This window comes from Pan troglodytes, chromosome 4 (assembly GCF_028858775.2).
Source record: "Pan troglodytes isolate AG18354 chromosome 4, NHGRI_mPanTro3-v2.0_pri, whole genome shotgun sequence".
In the NCBI taxonomy this organism is placed as follows: domain Eukaryota; kingdom Metazoa; phylum Chordata; class Mammalia; order Primates; family Hominidae; genus Pan; species Pan troglodytes.
The window spans coordinates 42645282-42651620 of NC_072402.2; the positions used below are offsets into that span (position 1 = coordinate 42645282).

The following is a 6339-nucleotide window of genomic DNA, read 5'->3' on the forward strand; positions in this document are numbered from 1 at the left end:
AGAGTGAATTCTTGGGGAATTCATTGAGCTTTTCTTCTCCAGAACACTTTATAAAGTTATTTTTGTTTTATTTTATTTCACTTAAACACAGGAAAGCTTATCATTTGTTTAGGAGGTTGTACTAAGTTGAATAGTATCCCTCCAAAATTCATGCCCTTTCCAGAAATTCAGAATGTGACCTTATTTGAAAATAGAGTCATTGCAGACATAATTAGTTAAGATGAGATCATATGGGAGTAGGACAGGCCCTTAATCCAAGGTGACTGGTGTCCACATAAGAAGAGGATAGGAGACACAGGGAGAATGCCATGTGGCAATGGAGGCAAAGATTGGAGTGTGATGTGTCTATAGGCCATGGTATGCCAGGGATTGCCGGCAAACCACCAAGGCATGGGAGGATCCTCCCTTAGAGCCTCCAGATAGGGTATGGCCTTGCTGACACTTGATTTCAGCCCTCCACCTATCAGAACCATGAGAGAACATATTCCTATTATTTGAACCCATACACTTTGTGGTGCTTTGTCACAGCAGCCCTAGGAAACAAACATAGGGAGTTTCAGTATCATCCTGCCACTAGGCAGAGCAGTAGATGAGCTCTCAAGATGGACATTTATTGTTTTATAGGCTTGTTCACTCATATTTTGAAGGGTAGGTATTCAAATATTTGCAATTGTCGTAAACCAGACAATGGTTTATCAGTATTCATAACATCTTTTCCTTAAACTGTACCTTAAAACCGACCCTATATGATTTTGAATATCTGAGACAAATGGGCTTTTGAATTTTTGTAAGATTAAAGAAGTAAATGCATTTGTTTTTGATAATAAACAGAACACCCCAAATGTTCATAACAGAAAATAAATCATTTTGAGGTTGGGTTGTCAGTCATGAACAGATTTGAAGTCACTTTTTCCTCTTAAAATTCTGGAAGTTAATTTCAAGGATAAATCTGATTTTTCCATTGATTTGAAATGATGAAATTTTGTATGGGAAGTTTACCTACTTGAATGAGACTTCCATAACTTGGACATAGAAGAAAAACTCATGCAAGAAATCAAAGTTATTTTCTTATAAGACATGTTAAAAGAATCCTTCTTTTTTGGTAGCTGCTTTGTAATTGTTACATTTTACTGACAGATTTGACTTCTGAAGGCTGAAATCCCCTTATATTTTGTGGCTGTTCATTTTTTGTGAACTTGTCATCTAAAAGCCATAGGTTTGCTGGCATTTAACTTGCAACCTCCTACTTCCCAGATAGGTTCTGTATAATGGTGTAACATGACAGAGAAGGGGCAAAGAACTTGGCTTGTTGCTGGCATTTCAGTTCTTCCCATTAATAAAACACTCAACTGAGTCATTTTCTCTGGTCACTTTTCCACTATAAAGAAACCTAAATCAAAGAACGGGACTGCTTTTATTGGCAAAACAGTAGATAAATCAGGGATGTAAAAATGCAAGAAGGATTCAGTACAAGCACTACCCAGAGTGGACTTGCTGGGTGAAAGGTTTATTCTGTCAGTTTTCCTCTTGAGACACTTAGGTTTAAGGAAATGTTTGCACTGTTCTAGAGAATAAGTTGGCTGTGTGTTTTCTTTTGTGTTTAGGCCACTCTGGAAGTAATTCCTCTGGGCACAATTATCTAACATATGGTGATTTAGAAAAAGCTCAAAGCAAAGGTCATTTGGATGTTTTAGGCAGGAAAGAAGAAAATCCATCTTGGAGAATAAAAGGAAGTGAGAAAGGGCTGAGGTACAACTTATGGTCAAAGGGACGTGAAAAGGAAAAATGACATAGATATCAAGCAAAAATTGCAACTGAAGCCTTTTGTTTTTGCTTTTGTTTCTGTTTATTTTTGTGTGAGGAGTGTGCACATGTAGATGAAAGCAAAGGCTGTGATATCAGAGAAGTTTGGTGCTGGAGAAGGCATGAAAGAGATTGAGTCCAGTGTGTGACCCATGCGTGTGGCCTGTGCCACTGAGCAGGGCCCTGTGTGCAAGTGGGCCCCATACCTGGATCTGGCTTAATGCTCCATCGTTGTTGCTTTGAAATTCTTCATTTTAATGTTAGGCCCTATCTTTTTATTATGCACTGGATCTGCAAATAAGGTAGGAAGTTCTCTAAAAAATGGTCTATTCTCAACCCCCCGACCCCCCTTTTTTTTTCAGGTGAATAAATTAGGTCCAGAGAGGACAAATGACTTGTGTGGTGGAGCCAGGAATAGAGCTTAGCTTCTTGGGTCAAAATTGCAAATGAATTCACATTTGAAGTGTTTAAACAAAGAGAAGTGCTGCTTTCACCCTTTTGTTGAAAAGAAACTTCCTCATGCATCATAAATGAGCCAAATAAAACACTGAAATAATCCAAAAGGAAGAAAGATCTGGATATGATTGGATAGGAGGAAGACCTCACATTGAGTTTTCAAGTCACTTCTAAAAAACCTGAGCTGCCATCCTGATTTTCCTCCCTTCAGCATCAGCCCTCACATCACTCTCTGAGGCCAGGGAATTCTGGCACTCATTGCCTTCTAACCCAAAGGGCCATGTTGTCATTAAGTCTAAGCAGAGAATCAAGCTAATTGCTGTTCACGTGCTGTGGAAACTGGCTGTCCTGCTCTATGTACCTTGATCACTGGTGCTGTCCTAGTAAAATAAATTAATTTTAATAATGATGCACTTGTCTTCTTGCAGGGCCAGGAACAGAATGAAGATCAGTGCAGCATCAGTCAAGCAACGACCAACACTAAACAGCAGAATAGAGCAAGCAGTAGCAAGCGATTGCCTTACTTCAAAAAGGGAGCCAGACTCAGAGCAGAGCAGCCTGAGGAGCATTCTCACTAAACAAACATGTCTCCAGAACTGCAGTGCTCTGTATCTCCAGGCTCCAAAATATGCTATCAGAATGAAAACATTTGGTGGATTCTAGATGAAGCAAGCTGCATTAAATAGTTGGTTTTTAACTTCCTTTAAATATTGGAACAAAAGAGCTGCTTTCAATCACCACCCCCCAAACAACTCTCCACAACTTCCTGGTGATAAACAACATCTGTATAAATCAAAAGGTAGGTTTGCAAGCCAGGCGTTGTGGCTCACACCTGTAGTCCCAGCTACTCAGGAGGGTGAGGTAGAAGGATGGCTTGAGCCCAGGCATACAAGGCTGCAGTGAGCTATGATCATTGCCTCTGCACTCCAACCTGAGTGACAGAGTGAGACCCTGTTTTTTTTGTTTGTTTGTTTTTTGTTTTTTTTTAAAAAAAAGGTAGGTTTGCAACTCTGCCTGGGGGTTGCCAACTGAAATTCTCTTGGGCCAGAATGGGCAAAGGAATTCTCAAAACACTTTTTTTCCCCATGAGAAACATCCTACTTAGAATCCCTTGGTGTATCAGACATGAATAGGTAGGCTGGTGTTAGCTGATTCACAGAGAAAAAAGATGTCTAAAATAACCCAATTCATTGCTAGATTCAAGGAACCTGATAAGAATTAGCTCTTTCTGATGGACTGCTTACTCACTACAGTTTGAAGAGGTGGCAGGGATTTTACTGGGAAAGAGGAACCAAGTGTTTAGAAAATACAGCTCAAGCTCTTTTATAAAAGAAACATTCCAGATTTTCTCAAGTGTCTGGTGAGGGTGTGGAAGGGTGAGGCATCAGATACTTTCCATGTGCAGGTCAAGTAGAGAGAAGGGCAATGTGGAAATGCAAGAAAACAAACTTAAGAAATTTATCTTGGCAGGATTTTTACATCATAACATCTTGGAGCTGAAAAACACTCTGAAACTCCACTCACATTTTATAAATGAGAAAACTTAAGTCCAAGGAGATTGTTAATTACTTGAGGCCACTTGGCCAGTTAGAAACAACCAGGTCACTAACCTCCAAGTGTAGTCTTCTTTCATAAAATGTGCCACCTGCGTAAGTGCTAAGTGGGGAGAGGCTCTGGGAGGAGGAAGGTGGTCTCTGTTAAACACTGAGGCATGGTAACATTCACTTCGGGTGTCTTGGTGGCTCAAAGTGCAGATCTTGGGACTGAGTTTCCGAGCTGGCTTGGGGTTTTGGTTGCTGCAGAAGCTAAGGAGGACTCATGCCAAGCACCTTTCTCAAATCGCTCCACATCATGACCGCAAGGGCAGACAGCAAAAGGAAAGAGAGCTGATGGCCCTGAGCCACCCTGAAAGGCTAGGTCTCCATACCCACAGAAGCAATAGCAGCCACAGTGATCCTAACAGAGGTGCAGACTACTTTCTCTGAGTTCCATTTCTGACAACTGGAGTTTTTTGTTTTTTGTTTTTTGTTTTTTGTTTTTTTTTTTTGAGACGGAGTCTTGCTCTGTAGGCTGGAGTGCAGTGGCGCGATCTCGGCTCACTGCAAGCTCCGCCTCCTGGGTTCACACCATTCTCCTGCCCCAGCCTTCCGAAATAGCTGGGACTACAGGCACCGCCACCACGCCCGGCTAATTTTTTGTATTTTTAGTAGAGACGGGGTTTCACCATGTTAGCCACGATGGTCTCGATCTCCTGACCTCGTGATCCGCCCGCCTCGGCCTTCCAAAGTGCTGGGATTACAGGCGTGAGCCACCGCGCCCGGCCTGGAGTTCTTTTTTTTACCTCTGGAATATTGAGCCCCTAATCTGCCCATGTTCAGATAAACGACTGAGGGGAGAAGGCTGAAGTATATGGTCAAGCAACTGTTACCATCGTGTGTATGTAGAATCAGCTTCTGCAAGGGAGCTGTCGCGGAGCGGCTGGTTGTAAGATAGGAGAATCTGGGAGGACAAATGAATCTCTTCCCACTAACCCAATACTGGTAATAACTACTGTTTTCCTAAGGGTTTTACTTTCATTTAGTTGGTTTAGAAATGAAATGATGCTAGTCACAATAGTACTACTGTCTCTGGACCTGGCTGGTTGATAGACAGAAACTTTTTAGCACCTAGCAACCTGGAGGAGTTAATTGTGTGTAGGGTTTACCATCTACTCATTGTCACAGGACTTCCAAACTATAAAAGTTGCTGTTGAAATATTTTCCTTAAAGCATACAAAATTTAGCTAAACCACTATTAACAGTGACCATTTGCATTAATATAATAGCAATTTGTCATAATTACATGCATTCCCAGTTATTGCAGGTTATATTCAAAATTTGATTTTCCCACAGTGAGAATATCAACCACCAGCCTGGGCAACATGGTGAAATTCCATCTCTACAAAAAAAATACAAAAATTATCTGGGCATGGTGGCACATGCCTGTATTCCCAGCTACTTGGAAGGCTGAAGTGGGAAGATCACTTGAGCCCAGGAGGTCGAGGCTGCAGCAAGCTGAGATCACACCAAAAACTGAACCAGCCAGGCCTATGCTTCTCAGTTCCCCACTCCTGTTATTTGGATTCACTTCTAAAAGTAAACTACCTACATGTGAATTCATGTCTCAAGCTCTGCTTTTTGGAGGACATTAGGTGACGACAATACCATTTCTTATAACTTTTTCAGTTTTTTTTTTTCCTTCCTGTGCTGGCCTCTCTCATGTCCTTGATTTAGCAGTTCAGAATAACACTCTCATTATTTTCCAATTTTCTTTCTTAATTCTGACACCCTGTTTGGTTTCCAACTATCTTATTTATCCCTGATTTTAACCTGTTTTTCTCATTCAAGCCTAGTGTGCTGATGCCTCAAATCCCTTAAAATCCCCAGCTATAAAACTGCCTCAATTCTTCCTCCCCTGGGTCCAAATGCTCACTAATTTCAGCGGATTTAAGCCCAGGATAAGGTGAGCACAGCATTGTATCTTTAATTAGGTACTTTTCAAATCCCCTGTGGTATGTACAGTTTGGATTACTAAATTATGCCAAAAGTATTTCATGTGAGGGGGTATGAAGATTAATAAGTGGTGGTTTCTAAATAGGTTTAAAGGTTGAGAATGGAAGGTGTTTTGCAAATATATGGCATTGCCTTGAGTAGCAGACATTGCCTGAGTCCACAAAATAATCTATTTTGGGAAAATGTTTTGTATTGCTAAACCTGCATAACAAAAACATGCTGTAGCAATTCTATACTTTGGCAGCACAGGCTGCTGCTATTTATCCATCCATCCATCCATTCATAAACACTTATTAGAAATTTATCATGTTTTCTTAATCCAGTCTATCATTGTTGGACATTTGGGTTGGTTCCAAGTCTTTGCTATTGTGAATAGTGCCGCAATAAACATACATGTGCATGTGTCTTTATAGCAGCATGATTTATAGTCCTTTGGGTATATACCCAGCAATGGGATGGCTGGGTCAAATGGCATTTCTAGTTCTAGATCCCTGAGGAATCGCCACACTGACTTCCACAAGGGTTGAAC

The 6339-nt window shown here is 41.0% G+C and overlaps 1 long non-coding RNA gene across 1 annotated transcript; it reads left to right on the plus strand.

Annotated features, from left to right (window-relative positions):
• Positions 1 to 1416: 1416 nt before the first annotated feature.
• Positions 1417 to 5413, plus strand: LOC134810074 (uncharacterized). The gene is made up of 2 exons (XR_010157212.1): positions 1417 to 3058; positions 5151 to 5413. It is a non-coding gene; the product is annotated as an uncharacterized LOC134810074 (long non-coding RNA).
• Positions 5414 to 6339: the final 926 nt, after the last annotated feature.